This window comes from Callospermophilus lateralis, chromosome 7 (genome assembly GCF_048772815.1).
Source record: "Callospermophilus lateralis isolate mCalLat2 chromosome 7, mCalLat2.hap1, whole genome shotgun sequence".
NCBI classification, from domain to species: Eukaryota; Metazoa; Chordata; class Mammalia; order Rodentia; family Sciuridae; genus Callospermophilus; species Callospermophilus lateralis.
The window spans coordinates 28,287,454-28,309,847 of NC_135311.1; positions in this window are offsets into that span (position 1 = coordinate 28,287,454).

A 22,394-nucleotide genomic window follows, 5' to 3' on the forward strand; every position below is an offset into this window, starting at 1 on the left:
CAGACCAGGCCATGCTGCCCACCTCCTAACCATTAGCCAGGCCTCAACCATGGACCCCTAAAGGAAAGTTCCAGACAGTTCCTGGGCTCTTAGCAACACAATAAATAGACTTACAGGTTGAGTGGCCACCCTCATTGGCAATCAGGGGCAGCTTGAGCAAGACCACTAAACCTTCTCATCATTAACCTGTTCCTCCATATGCTCTACCCCATGCCCCCACAAAGCAGCATTTGCCATTTGCCCTGGGGCGCAGGGGCAACAAGTACCAATTGTTCTTTTCCAGATTTGGGAAGGGAGATCTAGCAGTAGGCACAGTCCTGAGCATTTCACAAGAGTAATTTCAATAAAATAAGTCCATTGACTGGTACAGAAACTGAAGCTCAGAGAAGTTAAGTGACTTTCTCAGAATCACACAGTTGAGTAAATGTAAATCTAGGGTTTGAATCTATATTTATTCAGACTGGGGTTAGGACAAGGGAGAGGACAGGAAGCCCAGCAGAGGAAAGCAGGGGTGAAGGTGGGGAGTTGCTGAAAATCATTCCCTGGGGCTGATAACTTGGCACTTCTACTTGCTCTGAATTAGAAGTGTTGTCTCCACCAGCCACTCACCTCCACAGCCTCCAAGCCAGGGCACAGCTTACCCAGGCCACCTGCTTGCTTCCCCACTGCATCAGGTTCTAGCCACTTCTTGAGAAAACAGAGTCCAGGTCCTGGTTTGGGTCATTCCTGCATTTGAGGCCTGGGGAGGGGCACATCTAAACCCCCAGTGTAAGAAAAGCAACACCGAAAGGGTTCTAGGAGATCAGGCATCCAACCCCTCATCTTACAGATGAATAGGTCCAGAAGAGGAAATAACTTGTCCTGAATGCACAGCTCAAGAGTAAAGGATGTGGCCAGGCACAGTGGTGCACACATACCTGTAATCCCAGTGGCTCAGGAGGCTAAGGCAGGAGGATTGTGAGTTCAAAGTCAGCCTCAGCAAAAGCGAGGTGCTAAGCAACTCAGTGAGACCCTGTTTCTAAACAAAACAATAACAACAAAATAGGGCTGGGGATGTGGCTCAGTGGTCGAGTGCCCCTGAGTTCAATACCCAGTACCCTCCCTGACAAAAAGAGTAAAGGATGTGTGACCAGAACCCAAGCTTCCAGGTTCCTACCCCCTCTTTGGGGGCTGGGGATATAGCTCAGTTGTAGAGTGCTGTCTCACAAGCACAAGGCCCTAGGTTCAATCCCCAGCACACAAAAAACAAAACAAAAAAACCTACCTCCTCTTTTTGCCTGTAAGTTTTCATAGACCTGTCTCAGTGTAACCTGGGGTCCCTTCCAATACTTAGTGTCCTTCCTCAAGCCACCCCATCTCCAAGGCCCTCTAGTTTCCCATGCTCTTCAGCAATATGCTTCTCCTCCCTGGTGTGATTCGGAAGGGGTTCAGGCTCCCTATCACCTCTCTGTGCAAAGTCCCCACCTCCCTGTTCTGCTCACACTCATATAGTTTACTGAAACCTCGGGGCACCCACCTACTCCTTCTGCTCCCAGCAGTCCTAACTACAGACTATATTTTGCTCAAGTCCAGAAATATTTATCAATTCTCTGCTACATGCAAAGCTCTGTATAGGGAGTGAGGGAAAGCGAGACAGAGATTAAATGAATACAAACCTTTCCCTCTTGGTGCTTACAATGTACGATGGGTCAAAGTAGGTTATAAGTTTCAAGGGAGAATCATATTGCTGGGGAGATTCAAAGGAAAAAGTGAAACTGCTCCTTCAGGAAGTCTAGGAAGTCTTCATGAGGGGGGTCTTAAAAGAAGGGAAAGATTTTATTTTGTTAATTATTATTAATATGTATTTTTAATGGCACATAGTAACCGTACATATTTATGGGGTAATGTATGGTGTTTCGATACATGTATAGTGTGTAATGATCAGTTTGGGGTAATTGGCCTATCATCTCAGATTTTTATCATTTCTTTATGTTGGGAACATTCAAAATCCTCTCTATTAACTATTTTGAACCATTCAACTAATTGTTGTCAACCACAGTCATCCTCCTTGCTATATATAGAACATTAGAAATTCCTCATCGGTTTGGGATATTAACTGGGAGCAGTAGGTGGAGGCTAAGAAGGGGAGTAGCCCAGATCATAGAGATTGCCAAGTTTAAGAAATATCAGGCACTATGAGTTGTTCAGTTTGACTGAAAAATAATCTGTGCATAGGAGAGAAGTTTTCTCACAGAAAGGTTGAGAAAACTTTTTTGTGGAACTGTTGGAAGACCTTCCAAGCCAGCCTGGAAAGTCAGCATGGCAAAATGTTTAGAGCAGAGAGCCACGGTGCCACAGATGTGTCCATCTCCTGTGTTTTTGTGAGTCGGTTGTTCTGTGTTTACTGAAGCCACAAGTTCCAGAGCAAGGAACTGAACTAGAGACTGGGAATTTTCCTTGTTGTTCAAGCAAGCCCAGAGGAAGAACACAAAAGTTTATAAATCATGAAGGAGCTAAGGCATGTGAAAGTATGGCAGAGTGAACTCAGAGGGAAGGGCAGGTCAGAGATGAGGAGATACAGATGAGGAGATACAGAGATCAAATGATACTCCTTTTTCCAGGCGGGGCTCTCTGACTTGCATGCCCATTTTGCGGGGGAGGAGGTGGAGAAGGGTGGAGTGGCAACTTGAGTACCTGGAAATTCTCCCTGAGGGTTGGTGGTGTCCTAGAAGCTACCCAGCCTGATCTGCAGGAACATGGCACCCTGGACCACTCAGCTGGTTATTCCAGCCTGAGATGGCAGTTCAAGCTCAACTTCCTTAGCTCGTACTGATAACAAAGAGCTGCACTCCACAAAGTTCAGACTCTCAGTCTGGTGGTGTCTCTGGACAGCTGTCCCTAAGCATCTCATCCTTAGGAAGGCCAGTCTATGCTGAGCCCTAGGGCATCCTGACTTTTCCCTCCCTAGGTTGGGCACTGCTGGGCCCCGTGATATTGACCTTGTAGTCCCTTTCCCAGCTGTTCCTCTTCCCTCCAAAGTACTCTCCCTGGATCTCTGGCCCAGCTAAAGACAGGAAGACCCCCTATTCAACTTTAATGCCCCAGACTCAGAACTCTCACGGGCTCCTTTGGGATGGACAGATGGCTTCATGAGTGAACCCTCACAAAGGGGTGACTTCACCCACCCTCCTGTGACCCTCTTAGAATGGCATGTGTGAGTTGTCTCTCCAGGGGCCTAGCCCTCAAGGGTCTAAATCAATTCATACTCCAGCAGGGAATACCTAGATGGGGAGGACCTGGGAAGGAAAGAGGACCCACCTGCTCCATCTCAGGGCCTCCAGACTGCAGGACCTCTAGGCTGCACTAACAGACAATAGCCACAAGAGGACAGTGTTGCCACAGAGCTGCGAAGAGTCAGCATCCTAGTAACAGGCTTCTGCCAACCCCCACCTGCTTTCTCCTTCCTAGGGACTTTTGCATCTTGTGGGACCTGATCTTTTTACACTGTTTGTGGTCTCAGCTGCAAGGTGGGCAGGCAGTAAAGTCATGGGTCCCAAAAGAAAATCCCTCCTATTCCTAGGATGTTATGAGGCAGATCTGGCCAACTGGGGTCCAAGAAGCAACCCAGAGCATTCAGTGCAGAGTGCACTCATGTGAAGGGGGTAGTGCATTGGGGGCTCCTCTCTTAGCTTCACTGATCCCCAACTTCAAATGAGGGATTGAGCTAGGATTCCATACCTTCTCTGAGGTTCTTTTCTGCTCTGGATTTCAAGTCTGAGTCAGCAGCTCCTGTCCTTGCATGGCTTCTCTCTCCAGGGCCCTGACAGCTTCAGAGGCTCAGGGTCTAGGCAGGTGGGAGGGTGCAGGAAATGTCTGTGGGTACTTCTGATCTCTCCAAACCAGGCCATTCTCTGGGAATTATTGTCAGAAAAAAAATTGCAATGGTAGGACTGGGAAGGGACCTAGAAAGGGATGACTAGGTTTGGCTGGATACTAGAAAGACCCCTCTGACAAGCTCTATCTGATTGGTTTGCATTTGACTGGGCAGGAGACCTGGAGCCTGGGTGAAGAATGTCCCCTTGCCAGCCCAGATTACCCCAAAAGCCACGGGATCTTATTGGGTTGCACTGCAGTAGAATCAGGAGGAAAGCCTAGACTCCTTCCCTCCCAGGTCTCCTTAACTCCCAGACTCCCCAGTAGTCTTTTCTACTCCCCAAATTGCTCTGACTCCTGATCCCAGCTCCCTGACAAACTCTCGCCTCCAAGGAGTGGAGCCTGCAGCTTCAATTCCAGGGTAGATGCCTGTCTGGCCTTTCCATTTCTGGACTGCCCTGCTCGTCTCCATCTCCTCAGATCTGCCTCTGTTCATGCCCTTACAGATGCTTCTTGTGCCTCTCTGACCCAGTCATTCTCTCCCAACTCCTGTAATTTCACAGCAGGCCTCTGGACATTGTCTACCCATCATCTCGGCTTCCCTGATATGGCATCTGATCTGGCACCTGGGGCCTGACCCTCCAAGCATAGGATGTGTCCTGGTTCTTTTATTTCATCTCTTCTTTCTTCCTTGATGCCCCATTTTCTCCCTTTTTCTGCCTCTTATTTGGTTTCCCTCCTTTGATCTCTCTCCCTCCTTTGCTTTCCGTATCCTGTTCTCAGAACTCTCCAAGTCTTGGAGCCTCTTGGCCATGGGCCCCTGCTCCCCCACCGATCTGAGTCTGCCTCAATGTACACCTTCCGCTTGCCATCTCTCTCTCCACCCTCACTTCCTCCTCTGCAGTGAGTACACAGAGAAGCTGATCCATCCCTCCCTGGACTGAGGGTATAAATAGCAGAGGGAGGCTGGGCTAGCAGCCAAACTTGCCTCCAGTCTCTTCCTTGCAGTCTGGGGCTTGAGTATCCAGGACCTAAGGTGTGGAGGGTCCTGGGCAAGGCCTCAAGTGAAGGAAACTGGAGGGTCAGAATTGAAGGCCACTGTACAGTGACAGACAGAGAGAGGGATGTGCCAACAAGCTGCAGGGGATGGGGGGGGCTTCATATTCAGGTCAGGTTCTCCCCGCAGCATGGTTCTGGAGTACTGACTTCTGCTGCTGGAGAAGGAGCTCTGGGCCAGAAACGCTCCCAAGGGTCACTCCAGGGCCCTGCCCACTCCTCCAGGGCGCAGATGCGTGGGCCCAGGTGGCTGCCAGCAGACAGCAGCTGGGGACTGGAGTGGAAGTGGCGCCCTCAGGAAACAGGCTACATGCTCACCCCAGCCAGCTCCCCGGCCTAATTAGAGACCGGAACGGCATTGATCGTCCCTGGGCTCATTATGTCACAGCTGGGGAACAGCTGGCCAGTCTTTTCCAGGCCATTAGCTGCGCCATGAAGTGGAGAGAGGGAGGGGGCGAGCAAGCAGGATCAATACCCAGTCTGTCTGTGGGGGAAGTGCCTGGTGGCTGCCTCCTCTGGCACTCTGGGCTATGTTTCTCTCCAGGGCTGCAGCTGCAGCACTGGCCAAGCTCCTTGGAGTTCACACACGAAACCTCAACCCTTCCTGTCCTGGAGCTTGGAGAGATGGCCTCTAGGCTGACACTGACCTGGCTCACAGGGGACCCTAGAGACTTCTCTCACAGGGGATCAAGAAGGGCAGAAAAGGCTCGGATTACCTACCCTGGTCTCAGAGGGGACCTTAAAAGTCCAGCTCCTCTCCACCCCCACAGCAAGATGACACCTAAGGCAGCTGCTTCTCTTGGCCCAGGGCCACCTCTCTGTGCCCCTGGGTCCAGCTGGGTTTGATTTCCTGTGGGGTGGGGAGATGGCAGGGGATCCTCTGACCCTCAGGGAATAGAGGTGCTGGAAGGAAGGGGGTGAAAGACAATGATTCTCACTTTCTCCTTCTTCCTTTCTCTGACCTGGGCCAGCAGATACTCAGCTGAGCAGAACCCAAGGAAGACATTCACCTGCCTCACCCCCTAAGTCCCACTGTCAGAGGGGAGTCCATTAAGTAATGAACTAGATTTTTACTTAAGTGTCAAAGCTGGAAGAGACCTCCAAAATATCACAAGCTACATTCCTCATTTTAAGGAGGGAGATAGCCAGTTCTAATAAGCTTTAAATTCTGCCATGCCTGGCTGACTCTGCTAGCAAGTGCACATTTCAGATTTCTCTGTTCCTCTCTCCTAATCTCTGCATTGAGTTTTAATATAGCCCTGAGGTCCCTGGGGCACAGGTCTGTCCTCAGGCCACAGATGGAGGCTTTGCTCTCCAAGAAAGCAGTAGGCCTGCTGGGCTTCTTCCCATGCTACCTCAGGACCACCAGGGTAAACAACAGTCACCGGAGCAATGATGGCTTCAGCTGCTGGGTTCCTGGGCCATGTCTCTACCTCACTGAACAGAGGCCACGTTGGGCAGAGAGCCCTCTGCTCCCCAAAATTCCTACAGTGTCCTCCATTCCAGAATCAGCAGTGAATAAAGCTCAGAAATAAGAGACCTGAATTCTAGACTTGAGTTCCATTGGGACCCAGCTCCAGCCCTGAAAAGCCAGCAGACCAAGATAACTAGAAGCGCCCAGAAGGCAGAAGGGCCCTTAACGTTTATGTCTTATGTATGTGGAGGTGGTTTTTTGCTCAGGGATACGCAGAGGCAGACTGGAGATCAGGGTTCCCAGTTTCCAGGTGGTCAGTGTTGGTCCATTCACCACAGGTTCTTGCGTCTAAGATCTGCCACAATGAGCCAACCCCTTTCTCAGGGCTCTCAGAACAGAGGAGGGACCTGGGATGAGTCAGAAGCACATTGGACACACCATTGCCTCCTGAGTTGCCCCTTCTCAGGTGAGATTCTGTTAGATTAGACCCCTGAGCAGCTGCTACCCAAGCATGGAGCAGAGACCACTGGGCTCTGCTGTGTCTGATGTGGAGCCATCTCTCTGTCTAGGTCCAAGTGGTGCTCAGGACAGAAGGAGCTTAATGGGTACCTGGTATTTCTGGAACTTCATGTAGCCTGAGGCACAGGGATGGAATGAAATAGAAATGCAGTATTGTTCCTTCTGCTGGCATTGGGAGGAAAGGGAAGCTCTCCATGGGATAGAAGATAACATGGCAGCTGGACTGGGAATCAGGGAGGACACATAAGTGAGTCCCTGGGGCCTGCTTCCCGAGGCCATTGGCAGGGCAGCCTCATCCTCATTTTCTTCTCTTGGCTCCAGAACAGAGAGTGACAGCCTTAAGCAGCAGGGACTAAGAAGCAAACACCCTGGTTCTAGCTGGAACGTGGGGAGGGGGTTGCCAGACAACCTGGAGTAGAAACCCTAGCACAGGATGCTTTGGGACCAGATATCTGGGGGTGGGGTCATTGTGGCAAGAAGGGGGAGCCCTGAGAAGCCAAGAGCATAAGAAACAGAACCAGCATGGCAGGAAAGGGGCCCTGGAAAAGGAGAGAGAAAGATACCAAAATGTCTGTGGTGCAGAGGGGCATTGTTAAAGTCTTGAGGGTATGTCCCTTGGGTGCCATTTATTATCCCTGTAGACTGTGGCAAGTTCCAGATCTGATCAGGGCAAGTCTTGATCTGTGAAGAATGCTAAGAGCGATATTTGCCTCCCAGGTTGCCGTGGCTCTAAGGCTCACAGGAGGGAATGCGAGTGAAAGGTTCTGGAAAGTGTTCAAACCATAATGACGGTTTTCATTACCCCACACTGCTGTCTGTCAGCTCATCTGCAGCATGTGGTGTTAGGACCCTGATTTCCAAGTTGCTAGAGAATGGTTTGCATCATAACATTTTGTACACAAGTATTTTTGTCAGAGTGACAGAAGCAAGGGGCTTTCCTTCTAGAAGGGACTACCCAGGCTATATGAGCAGATGTTTATGAATCTATAACAGCATGCGTCAATCCCCACAGGATCTCTGCTCACAGAGGAGGCGCTGGAAACCTATGCTTCTAAGACATGTGCACACACATATGCACACACAGACATAGACACATGCACCATGGCAAGCCTTTCTAGGTGCTGGGCTTTCTCATTTCTCAGTCCATGATACAGTTTGTTTCTCTGAGAATAACAACATTAAGGTGGTAACCAGACAAAGAACTGAAAGAGATACGGGAACTAGGGGACAGTTTTATATTCATTAGTTGTGGATTTCTGGGAGAAAGAAGGTAGTACTATGATTTGTATTTGCTGCTATGCTTTATGACTTACAAAACTCTGTCGCATATATTATTTTTATTATCACTATTATTATCATTATTTAAACCACATGGCACTTTTGTGAGATCAGTACTATTACCTGAGGCCCAGAGAGTCAAAGTGCCTTCTTCCAGATCATCCAACTAGTAGGTGACAAAATCAGAAGCCAAACTAAGTCCTTTATTCTGAACCCTGATCACTCTCTGACATTTTGCTCCTTCTCACCTCTTGGTAACTCCTAGTTCTTACCAAGCATCTCTCCTGCCAGAGTTGGAAGGTGCAAGCATTATGTTCCACCAACTTGTTTGTAATTTTTAAATAATAATTTCACATTTATAGAAAAGTTGAGAAGAACTCCTGAATACCTTTTATCCAGTTTCTCAATTTGTTTTATGTTGAAATTTGGCAACATAACTTATGACATACAGTTATATCTTCTTTCTCTCCTTCTCTCTCTCTCTCTCTCTCTCTCTCTCTCTCTCCTTCCCTCCCTCCCTCCCTCTTGTTTATAAATATTTATGTAATTTCTTATCCACTGGAGAGTAAATTGTAGACACAATGCCCTATTACCCCTTTGTACTTCAGTGTGTATTTACTAAAAACAAAGACAATTCTCCTACAGAACCCCAGCAGGACATCATAATCAGGAAACTAACCTTAACACAGAACAACCATCAAATCTGGAGACTCCATTTGAATTTCACTGCTTATTCTAATAATATTGTGTGTAAGTTCAAGATTCAATCCAGGATCATGTGTTGTTTTGTCTTTTTAGTCTCCTTCAATCTGGAATACTTCCTCAGTCTTTCCTTGTCTTTCTTGTCCTTAATATTTTTGAAGAACACTTTATTTTGTTACTTGGTAGAATGTCCCTCAATTTCAGTTTGGCAGTTACCTGAATTTGGGTATGCATCTTGTTGTGAATACTACAGAAGTGTACTGTGTTCTCATTTCATCTCAATATGGGGTACACAATGTTGGTTTGTCCCATTACCTAGGATGTTAACTTTTATCACTCAGTTAAGATGATGTCAGTCAAGTTTTTCCATTTGAAAAGTCAATTAAGAAGTATTATGTGCTCATCAATTAATGAGTATTTGTGGGGAGATGTTTGAGATTGTGTAAATATCATATTCCTCATCAAACCTTCTCGGCTAGTTTTAAAATACCTTGATGGTTCTTGCCTAAATCATTTATTACTATGATGGTTACCAAATGGCAAATTTCCTAATTTTATCCTTTGTAATATATTTATCAATTGACATTCTTTTTTTAATATATATATATATATATTTTTTTTCAATGGACCTTAATTTTATTTATTTATATGTGGTGCTGAGAATTGAACCCAGGGCCTCACACATGCTAGGCAAGCACTCTACCACTGAACCACAACCCCAGCCCCTATCAATTGACATTCTAATATAAGATAAAGGCTTCCGTTTCTCCACATATAGATAGATAGATACAGTAGGTATATACATATATTATATGCATACGTAAGCATAAATTCATCTATTCCTATTTTATTCAATGGGTTGCAACCTAATACTAAAATTACTTTGATGCTTAAATTGTCCAGATATGGGCTGTGAACACCCCTTCAAGCGAGGTTCTCAGTCTTTTTGTCACGTTTCCATTATTCTTTGAGTGCTTCCTTACTTTCTAGCATAACAAGATGTTCCAGGTTCACTTCATAATTTCTAGGCTGATCAGTCCTGATTTCTTTTCTTGTGTGTATGTGTAAAATGATATTTAGAAACCAATATCTGGTGCTTGGTGTGTCTGCTGCTACTGCTTCTCATGTCTTTCAGAAAGGACACATAAGTGAGTTTCCTCATTTATGTGCTGTATACATATATATATATATATACACACACACATACACATACACATAAACACACACGAACATTTCTACGTCTGTTTATCTATCTTAAAAACATGAGCTCAAACGAATTCCCCAATTTGCATCTTATACTACAGTATTTATTCCCTTTTCACATATATAACTCCTAGAACCAGGAGACATACAGTTTCCATTATCCCAATCTTTTACCTGTTTGCTCAGTCTTCCTGTTTATAATCAAACTTCTAACCACACAGGTCACCTTCACTGCCCCAGGCTCACCAAACATGCTGTTCATGGAGGCCAAATTTTGGTCCTGGCTGCATTGACCACTCCAGCTATGCTGGCTGAACCCTCCATCTAATCAAAGGTAAGGAGGAGACTAAGTCCACATTCTAAAAGTTCTTAAAGGATTGGCTTTATTGACAAATTCATCTTCATCACATATTGAAATCAATTCCACCATCATTCAGACAATTGTCATATAACTCATATAGGTTTGTTCTACAATAGAGCACTTTTTTTGTTTAAGAGTAATAGGGCCAGTATTTATGAAGTTAATTCTAGGTTAAGCTGAGAAACACATTATAATAAGTGCATATTCACTACATTTTTAAAGCTTTCTCATAATCTATTTTCCTATTTTTTATCATGCCAATTTATATGACAAAGTAGAGGCCCTTTGCCCTACTTATAAATTGAGAAACAAAATTTCAAACATTGCATGGCAAAGATTGATTGGTTGTTTACCAAACCATTTCCTCTCACCTCCTGTGTGCATAGCTTGACACTTCCCAGCCTCCCCAGCAGTCAGATGTGGGCATATGATGTTTTGTCCAGCAGTATGTGGTAGAAATGATAAATGCCACTTCCAGATCTGGCCCATAAAAGCTTCCACATAATCCTGCATGCTCCCTGCCTCTTCTCCCATCTGCTGATTAAAATACAGAGGATCTGGTAGAAAATTCCAAAGCCTGCAGTAGTGAGCAGAGCCACAGGACAGATAGTTACTGGGTGTCTAAATCACCCTGTGGAAAGCCCTCAACTAAATACCTGCATTAAACTGTTCTGTGAGTGAAATATTGACTTCTACTGAAATTAAGCCACTAAGATTTGGGGGTTATCGGTCACATCAGTTAACTATCTTAACAATTGCAAAAAGCAAATGAATTGTCTAGCACGGGAAAGGCACTGAGTTCCATCCTTAGCACCACATAAAAGCAAAGAAATAAAAGTATTGTGTAAAAAAAAATTAATTGCCCAAGTTTACCCTTTAGAAGTGACAAAACATAGTGTCAAAGGTGGCCTTTTGATTCCCACATGAGGGTTTGTCCCATCAGACCAGGCCAGGTAGCATGGACTTGGTATCTTGGGAGACCTTAATCCTCTTTCAGAATCTTTCATTATTTCAAACGTAACAGTTTCCTCCTTTGCACAAGTATAACTTTAACCCTACCTTTTCTCCTTTCCCTTTCTATGACCCAGGTTTACTTTTTCACAGATTTGTTTCATCAGATGAAAATATCTGTTTTATCTAACAGCTGACCCCCTGGCAGAGGGAGGCTTACCCACCTATTTTACCCATCTTACTCACCCATCTGTACCGATGAGTTTCCCCAGAGAAAGGGGACAGCCCTTTGATTTCCTACAAGAGGACTCTGCAATTGGTGTGAAGTTGGTGGCAGGGCCCACACGCAGAGATGGGCCAGAATGCCTAGAAATCAAGTTGATTTCTTCCTCTGTACTCAGTAGGCCACGGAAGTTACTGTTCCATACCCTGTCTCTTTGCAGGCTGGAAAATACTGGTTCAGCAAGTTAGTACAGTCTGGACTGCTAGAAACAGAAATCTTCCTAAAGAGGGTATTCCTTGCCCTTCTCCCTTCTGGCAAGACCAGGAGGAAGGTAGAGAACAATGCAATAATAAGGCAAAAGGAAAATCCATTCTGGAGATGCAGCCTCCTAGCCTGGCAGCTTTCCTAGCCTGGGACTCTAAGGGGACACCACAGTCAAATTTCAGAGTTAGAGTCACAAAATTATGTTTATAGGACTGAGAAAAGTACCAAGGTCATCACGCCTCATTTCATAAAGAGGGAATGGGGGACATCCAAGGTCACAGAGGTAGTTGTGGCAGGACTAAAGTCTGGACCAATGCTCTTTGCACTTTCCTTCTTTGCTTGCTAGTCTGAGGGAAACCACTCAGTTCAAGGAGCTGGAGTAGCAGATGTAATTAGGATACTAAGTGCTGGAGTATGTGGTCCCTAAGGACCCATCACACCATGCCCTTGTCCAATCTAGCCTCCCTGAAAGCCTTTGCCTGTTTCTGTAAGAAGCCAGCTCTCCTCACCCACCAGGGACTGGCATAAACAGTCTGTCGGGGTGAGTCTCTCAATTCCAAGGTGAAGCAGGAGAGGGAATGTTGCCACTCAGAACTCCAGAGCATCTGGGAAGGGAAAGTGTCTCCAGACTGGAAAGGCATGGAAATTTCCCTGAACCCAGAAACATGCTTGGAATAGTATCAACTGCCGCATCACCGCTCCAGCCCAGCCTTGTTAGTGAGGCAAGCCGCAATCAGGGAGATAATTAGCTTGCTGTTATTTATTCCCCGCGCTAATCAGCAGCCCACTGCTTGCACAGTGGAGAGGGCTCCCGCCCCCAGAGCTGTGGGGGTTCTCAGGGACCTTTAGTTATCAGCCAGGAAACAAGTAGCAGAAGACAAAGGGCTGGGGAGAGGGCCAGACTGAGGAGACCAGGACCTCAGGACCCAGGCTCTGTGAGGCTTCTGCACAGCACACAGATCCCAGGGGAGAGGCAGCCCTGGGATCACCAGGAGCGCAGGGCTGCGCTACCCTCCTCTTGTTTTTGTTTTGGGGGCTGGCCTCTGGTCGATAAAGGGCGGCTGGTGCTCAGCTCCCTGTTCTGCCTCACTGCAGTCAAATTGCCTTTTTCCAAGGCGACTTTCAAAAAAAGATGACATTTATCAAAGCCTGCTGAGTGGTGACCTTGGTGGGAGGGAGGAAGGACGGGTGTACTGTCTGTGAAAGCAGGCACAGAAAATGGGGAAAACCTGCAGGGAAGGAAATGTTTTAAAATCTCAAAGTTGTTGGAACAATCATGGGAAGATTGTGTTTTGGGGACAGCCACTCCATGCTCCACTGCACTTCCTCCTGTGCCCTTCCTCTTCCTCGCCAGCACATTCTCACCGGCAGTCCTGACTTTCCAGCCTCAATGACTGAAGATACTCTGTTCAAAGGCCAATCTCTAGGAAGGGCTCAGGCTGGGATTTTATAACTTTGTAAAATATAGAACCTTATGATCAGTAGTGGTTTCGGAATTTCCATATAGCATAGGCTAAGGGGATGCCATTTGGTTGAAAGACACAAGCTTGGAGGGAGTGGCTGGAAGACTGTCCTAGAGCTGTGTTTGTATAACAAGTATATTGTTGTTGTCTTAATAGATATTGAACATCTGTTTGGAGTAGCATGGCTAAAGATCCTTTGCCCCACTGCTACGCAGGATACCAGACTTGGAAAAAGACTTGGGGTCATCTGCTTAACCTGTGATCCCCCGTGGGACTCCTCCACAAGTTGGCTCCCTTTCCTTCTCTGGCCTCCTAGGCCTTTTACACACAGGCTCTCACTGTCACCATGCTTTGTGACCATCTGTGTCTCTGTTTCCTTTACTAAACCATGACACTTGTGAACAGAGAGTTTCTTATGTGTCTATCTTTGTATTCTACTTTTCTACTCCTATACACTCACTAGACTTCTTGCCATGTGGGAATGAGGGTGTGTAGGATAGAGTGAATGAAAGAAATAAATGAATGGACATCTGTGCACACTGGTCAGGCACATGAATGCTTCCTGCAATGGGAAGTTCACTACCTCAAAATGGAAGCAATTCATTATTGTACAAGTGAAATGTCAGGAGACATTTCTGAGCATGGAATGGAAATCTGTTTCTCTGGCACTTCCATTCAATAGTACAGTTCTGCCCTTTAGAAGTCCAGAACAACAGAAGTTCTCCATCTAGACATCCATGGATGAGCCTTAAGAGGTCCATGTCTCCCAAGAGATGTGTATAAAATCATATGTGTCTCTGTCCCTGTGCTTACTGTTGGTTTCACAAATGGGTGTGGTATTAACAAATTTCAAAGCCATACTTCATGTCTTTACTCCCTCTTTCTCATGAAAATCAATACTAGACAAACCAAGAGGCCTCAAAATGCTTACTTTTTAAAAGATTTTCCTTCTTTACTTTTCTCAAGAAAGCAGACCCCCAAGGCATTATGTACCCTGGGCAAAACCAGCTCTGCTATCATAGCCACAGGTTGGGATTAGTCCACATATTAAAATTAACTATGTATGGGTAGGGCACACAGAAGCCAAAGGAAATCACTTACTAAGAATTCTGTTCAAAGGCTCAGCAGTAGAGCGCTCACCTAGCACATGCAAGGTTCGACCCCTAGCACCACATAAAAATAAATAAATAAGGGTATTTTCTACAACTAAAAAATAAAATAAATATTTAAAAAAGAATTATGTTCAAAAGAATGCTTCATACTGAATGGTAATGCAATTTGACTCATTCAAAACCACTTTTGAGGAAAGTAAATATCCTGTTAGAAACAAACAACAAAAAAAACGGGCGATGGGAGCTGGGGCTAGGGCTCAGTGGAAGCACACTTACCTGGCACGTGTGAGGCACTGAGTTTGATTCTCAGCACCACATATAAATAAATAAAGGTCTATCAACAATTTTAAAAATATTTTTTTTAAAAAGTGGGTGACTTTTGGGTTGCAAACTTCTTCTGCCATTCAAAACACTATTTCAGTTCCTCAAGATGTAGAAACCCTGAGCCCCACAGTGAATACAGCTAGTGAGGCAATACCCCAGCCATGGTGAAGCCTGTTAGGTATGACTCTTCTTTTTAGCTTCAAAGATTCTAATATAGCACTTCAACTTTCAGAAATACTTATAATGACTTTCTCCCAAAGTTAAAGGCTTACATTGCTCAGTTATTCATCATAGCTGAATTATCGATGCGTCCCCATACATTCTCATTTAATCCTCACAAAATCCTATAACAGTGGTTCTGTTAGTTTAAGTCACAAAGAATCCCCTGGCCTCACTTAAAAACAGATTCCCAGGGCCCCATCTTCAACATTCTAAGCAAGCATGTGGTGGGCTTTGGAATCCTCTTTCCAAGTTGGATTCTGATGGAGGCAATTTTAAGCCCACACATGGTGAACACTGCCCTAAAGGGTAATATTTCCCAACTTTCCTGATGATCTATATGCTTCCCAGGCTTCATTTACAAAGATTCTAAGTCAGTGGCTCAGGGGCTCTGGAATTTAGTAGGGTAGGTATTATAACTTGCATTTCATATGTAACTTATCTATAGTCACACAGATATCTCATGATGGATGTGACTAGAATCCAGTTGATAGATGTTTACTACATTGAATAGAATCCTTATATCTTACTCTTTAGGTTCCAGAGAAAATAAACTATTTCCTAAGCAAATTTGCATCCCACTCCCCGTAGCCTCACCTGGAGGTATATAACACAATGTTCTTCCATGGGGGTTCAACAGATGTTAGTGAGCAAATGCATATATTTACTAGACTGTACACCACTCAATTGACTACCTCTGGCTATGTTCCAGACTGTAAATGAGCTGTCCAGAACTGAATCTGATATTCCAGCGATGGTCTGACCCAAACTGAGTACAGCAGAAGCTCCTTTGCCTGTGTGTTAATGGATCTGCTCGCTGGAGAGCCAGACCTTACTCTTCCTGCAGGTCTGGAATGTACCCTCAGAAGAATTGTTGACCCTGGGCCCCCTCACTCACTCAGCCCTTATTGTGACATTCTCATGTCTTCTTAATTCTAACTTCACACTCATCAACACCTAGAACTCTGCTTTGCCCATAACCTGGACTTAGTTTCCTAGAATGCAGATCATAGGCCACATTTTCCCAGTTCTATCTACTTGGTAATGTCCTTGGCAATGTTATAATGAACTGAAAAGACCCCTGACCAAAGATGCTTGAGAAAGGCCTCTTCTATTTCCCCACACGTATGCAGTAAGTACTGCCTGTTAGAGACTCCATGAGGATGTAAGAGTCTGTTAAATCCTCACAACAGTCCCATTAGGCAGGTATTCTTATTATCCCCGTATGATAGGTTAAGTAACTAGCTCAAGTCACATATAAGTGGCAGAGCCAGGATCCAATCCTAAGAAGCCTGGTTCCAGAGTCTGTGCTCCTAACTACAAAGCTACACTTCCTCTCTAGACACTTAGCTCTGCGGCAAGCCAGCTTTGAACTTGACTGCTTAGGTCTCTTCCAGCATGGGTAAAGTTCTCTTGTCATAGTTCAGGATTAGACCAGCCAATATTATAACTAGTCTGAGAAGCAGTTAAGAAAAATATATGTGGCTGAAGTACTTCAAATACAAATGAGTAGGCCTCAGAGTTACTAGATGAGAAAGTTCTATTAACTCAAAGGATCCACCAAATCTCCACAGATCAGGGAGGAAGAAACTTCTTGACTATAAGCTTAACAGTTTAATAATAATTTTTCCCCAAGTCAGAAAAGGACTGACTTCCTAAACTTGAATCTTGAGTATTAACTTTTCAAATACAACACAAACTTGTCAAGGATTCTTTTGATGTGAAAATTAACTGAGAATCAGCATTAACTAGGATTTAACTTTGATAAAAAAAAAAGAAAAGCTTTTAGAAATCAAAAGAAAAGGTTGCATGTACAGGAAAGGAAAATATTTTCAGATCTATAACAAGATACCTTAAAAAAACACCACCACCAAGTTCCTTTTAAAGGAGTGCATGGCAGGAGCCCCCAGAGAATCTTGACTCTAATGATGTCTTAGAACCAAAGTGATCCATCTCCAGGATGTCTGGTCAGGAGCAGGTAGGCTATGGTAGTGGAACCCGGCCCCTGACTCCAAGGGCTGAAATAACATATTGAACCATGAATTTGTCAGCTGTATTTCAAAGAAACATCCATCTGATGACTCATTCCAGGACTATTTTGAGATGTCCATATGTGGGTGTCAAAAGTCAAAAAAAGTTCATGATGTAGCCATCTGGAATCATCACCTTTGTGAAGGCAGGAGAGCCCTGACTCTGAGAGTTATAGATTTAAAATGGTAATGTCAGATTTGTTTGACAAACTTGAAAAGCCCCAGGACACTGAAAGATATCTATGGTACCCCTAAACTACACTAGCAATTCCTCTTCTGTACCTAGTTAATATATATGTTCCTGTGGTTTCTGCGGATCAACTGGAGCTTCCAGGAAGTGTATAGAGTTGAGGTAGAAAAGAGGAGTGGCAAAAAAGGAGTCTGATGTCAATGTCTAAAAAGAGGGAATATAAAATTTGCGGAGAAGGAATAGTTCAATGCATGCACATACTAAGGGACAGGTTAAAAGTCAAAAGGGCCAGTGGAATGAGTGATGGCTTATGGAGGTGGGGTGAAAATGGCAAAGAGACCAAACAAAAATGGGAACAAGTGAACTGTTAGATACAGAAAAAGTTCAACCCAAGGATGAGGGCTAAAGCTTTCACACTTTAAGCAATTATTAACAACATTCATCTTTTTTGCTACCCACTCCAAATGACCTAATTTTGGAGCCCCTAAAAACTGCAAAAATTACTGATATTAGCAACACTCCTGAGGTTCTCCACAAAAAACAAGAACACTTAAAATGTTTAAAAATTGTTATATTTAAATTTCTATTTAAATTTGTAAATTTTTAAAAACACTTTTTAAAATTGTAGATAGACATAATAACTTTATTTATTTTTGTATGTGGTGCTGAGGATTGAACCCAGTGCCTCACAAGTGCTAGGCAAGCACTCTACCACTGAGTCATGATCTCAGCCCTGTAAATATTTTTAAATTGTAAAATATGGCTAAGCTAGAAAAGGAGAGCTTGAAAATATGAGTGAATGAGCCAAACAGGAAATACCTTAAGTATCCGTAATTGTGCAAGGTAATTGTGCAGACACAGTCATTGAGACCACAGTACCTCCACTGAGAAAATTAGGAGTTTAAAAATTATAAATGATAAAACATTTCACAACTATTAGCTCACTTGATCCTCAAAATAGTCTCATGATGTAAGCTCAGGTAAAATGTACTGTTCCCATTTTCCAGGTACTAGAATAAGATTTAGTAGAATGAAGTATCCAAACTCACATCCACTGCATAGCTGTGACTTAACCAGTCCAAGTTCTATGCTTCATCCTTAACCTTATGCCAGGCATTGAGGGGACTAATGTATAATGAATATGCTAATTTAGTGCCATTATTCATTAGTTAATTCAACAAACATTTTGAATGACTAATAAGATCCAGATCCATGGTAAATCCCTGCTTTTGAGGATCTTACAATCTAGTAGGGAAGCAGATAAGTAAACAGACAATTGAAATAGCATATGAAAGGTCTATAAGGACGCGTTTACAATGTGAAATGGAATCACAGAAGGAAAAACATAAGTGTGGCTGGGCACTTGATGCAGACCTGTAATCCTAGTGACTTGAGTGGCTGAGGCAGGAGGATCACAAGTTTGAGGCCAGTCTTAACACTCTATCTAGACCCTGTATCAAAGTAAAATTTAAATAAAGGACTGGGAAGTGTAGGTCAGTAGTAAAGTACTTCCCTAGCATCCATGAGTCCTGTTGAGGGCCACAGCCGAGTTGGGATGATGCTTGGCATTTTTGCCAGAAGTAGTGGTTGAGAGGTGACGCTAGCGAGCCATTAAGATGATGACTTTTGAGTTCTGGCGGAGTTCCTGTTGAGTTCTGCTTGAGCTCTCCCGGGGATTCCCGGAGAGTTCCCATTGGTTGGGGAAGTGCCAGAGGAGGGATATTTCCGGTTGCTGGTTCCTGGAGGAGCCGAGTGGTGTTCAGGGGGAGTTCCCAGGAGCGTCTGTGGAGTGTGCTGGTGGAGTTCAGAAATAAAGTTTGTTCCTGCTTCAGTGGCTCATGATTTGTGCCCAGCCAGACTGCGGCAGAGTCCCTGAGTTTGAGCCTGAGTACTAGAAAGAAGAAAAAAAGACAGACAGACAAGACCTAAACGTGTCCATCATATTAGACTACATTGTCCTAACAGAAGGGTACTTAACCTTAAGGAGCCTTTTAAAAGGAGACAAATGTTAACTTCTTAATGGGGAATCTTTTCCCAGCTTTCTCCTCTCTGAATCTAATAGCTGATACTAATAAGAAAGAAAGAATACTTCTAGTGTGGAAAAAAAGAAATTTATCCAGTTTCCTAACCTGCTAGATATATCCAACCTCCTTTGCTCAAGTGCTGAGCTAATCAAACAACTCTGTATTTAAGAACATTGGTTTGATCTATTCCAACAAGAGAATATAAATACTCACTATAAATAACCTGTTGCTATTTATCCTGTGCAGGTCTTCTTTCGTTGAGAATTAATAGTTGATCTGGTCTAAAAAGCTGCTGTGGGAGAATTATTATGAGTTTGTTGTCTGTACAAGAGCTATCCAATGGAATTGTCTGTGATGATGTGTCGTTCAGTTGGGTAGATAGCCACATGTGGTTATTGAGCATTTGCAATGTGTCGAGGGAAACCAAAGAAATGATTCATAATGTTATTTAATTTTAATTAATTTAAATAGCCACATGTGGCTAATGGTAACCTATTTGCATAGCACAGCTCTAGACGCTTGCTACTGTGAAGTCTGTAGACTATCAGTATCACATCACTTTGCTGGCTTGCTAGAAATGCAGAATCTCAGGCCCCACCCTAAATCTATTGATAACAATCTGTTAACAAGGTTGTATTTGTATGCATATTAATTTTTTTTAGTTTTAGATGGATACAATATCTTTATTTTATTTATTTATTTATTTTATGTGGTGCTAAGGATGAACCTTACACATTCGAGGCAAGCGCTCAACCACTGAGCTACAACCACAGCCCTGCATATTAATTTTTTTAAAGTGTCTTTACATATTTTTTAGTTGTCAATGGACCTTTATTTTTTTTTTTATTTTATTTTAAATTGACAGTACTTTTTTTTTTTGAGAGAGAGAGAGAGAGAGAGAGAGAGAGAGAGAGAGAGAGAGAGAGAATTTTTTAATATTTATTTTCCAGTTCTCGGCGGACACAACATCTTTTGTTTTTATATGTGGTGCTGAGGATCGAACCCGGGCCTCACGCATGCCAAGCGAGCGTGCTACCGCTTGAGCCACATCCCCAGCCCCTGGACCTTTATTTTTTATTTATTTATATGTGGTGCCGAGAATAGAACCCAATGCCTCACACATGCTAGGCAAGCGCTCTACCACTGAGCTATAACCCCAGCCCTGCATATTAATTTTTTAAAGGGCTGGGTTACTTCCAGATGAGCTGAATAAGAGACTAGGGACCATATTTTTGTGACCCCCTTCATGTTATAGACATGTTATAGTGGATACTCTGAAACTGGCATCCAGCATAAAGGGCATTTTGCTTTCTTTGTATCTGTCTCTCTCCTGCCTTTTAGACTTAGTAGAAAACAGAAAGGGAAAGGAGAAGAAACTTCTAGAGATGTAAGGATGAGGTGTGGGGTGGAAAAAGCATCTATTTTTCAAAGATATTTGTTCAAAATAAAATGAAAGTATTTCCACAATAATTACTGAATATGGATGATGAGTATTTGAGGATTCATCATATTATTTTCCTCTACTTTTGTGTATATTTGAAATTTTTCAAAATTAAAAAATAGATGTAACTTGAGAGATGATGTGCTTGATAGCCAGTTCCAAAATGGCCCTCAAATGAGCCTCTCCTCCTGAAATTCATGCCCTTGTATAGTCTTCTTTCATGTGAAATCAGGGCTTGTCTGTGACCAAAGAGGAATTGACAGTTGTAACTTCAAAGAGTTAAGTCATGTGACTTCTGTCTGGTTCTCTCTTGCTCTGAGGGAATTTGGCTACCATGCTGTGAGGGCACTCAAGTAGTCTTGTGGAAAGGCTTTCATGGAGAAATGCCAAGGTTTCCTGTTCACAGCCAGCCATGTAAGGCACACTTTGCTAAAGTTGAACCTCTGGCTCCAGTAAAGTCTTCCAATGACATACACCTGTGTTCAACTGCATGAGAAACCTCAACTACCTCAACATTGCTGCTGAATCTCTGACAAAAAAAAAAAAAAAAAAAATCTATGAAAAACAATTAGTTATATTATAGTAAGCCACCAAGTTTTGGGGTAATTGGTTATGCAGCAATAGATAACTGATGTGATGTGATTTTAAGACTCTTCCCTCCCTTGTCACTGATACCTGGAATGAATAGAAAACATTTTTCACACTATGCATAAGGTTAACATGCTAGTATTCCTTAAAGAGATAATACATCTACTTAAATTCATGGTAAAACATATGTGACAGATATAAATTCTTTCTTTGTAAAACTCTTAGCAGGCTAATTTATTGAGACATTAATTTCAGTCGTAGTCTTGCTGTTGTAAGAGACTAGAAAGAATAAAATGGTAATTTCTCTCTTAGTGACCACCATCTGAAGAATAGCTAAAATCTTGAGTTATAAGATCTTGGCTTTTCCTACATCTCATCGCCCCACTCCCATCTCAACAACACGGTTAATTGCTTCTTCCTGTTTTAGGGGCCACCCTGGAGGAGTCACCCTCACTTCCACCTCTGGCCTTAGTATTGAGGATTAGATAATAGAGAAACTCTGATGGAACTGCTCTATATCCAGAGGAGAGAGAGCTGGTACTAGTTCAGGAAGGTGGCAAGTGGCCAAACCTAAGGGATGAATTACTTTCTTCAGGCTGGGAAGAGTTTGGGAGTTTCCAGGAATGGAACCCTGCCCCTGGCTCCCATGCAGTCCAAGCTGTGTGTTTAGCGGGTGGAGCGGGGGAATCTACCAGGGGTGTCAGGGGCAGGGGATCCCAGGGCCTGGATACCAGGGACAGTCCTCCCTTCCCCTACTCCTGCACAGCTGGCTTGCCTGCTACAGAGCTGTGCCCTTCAGGATACTTCCAGAGTTATGGACTAATGACACTGAGACTAGCACGGGCAAAAAACAAACAACAACAAACAAAAACCTTTCCCCAAATTGTTGGGACTTCATAGCCCCAGAGAGAAGGGAGGAGGAATTTCTAAACGTGACTAACGAATTTCCCGCCAACATTGACAGGCGGGAGCTGAGCCAGATTTCTTTAATTTGGAAAATTAAAAGACATGCGACGCTTCTTGCCCCGGAGTCAGCTGCAGCGAATTCACTCCAGTTAGACTTACTTTTCGGGTTTGGACAAGGAGAAGAGTAGTAGGGGAACCATGGGGATGGAGGAAGGTGGAGGGAAGGAAGTGGGAAAGGGCCTATGCCGCCCATTGTGGCACCAGCTGAGCAGCC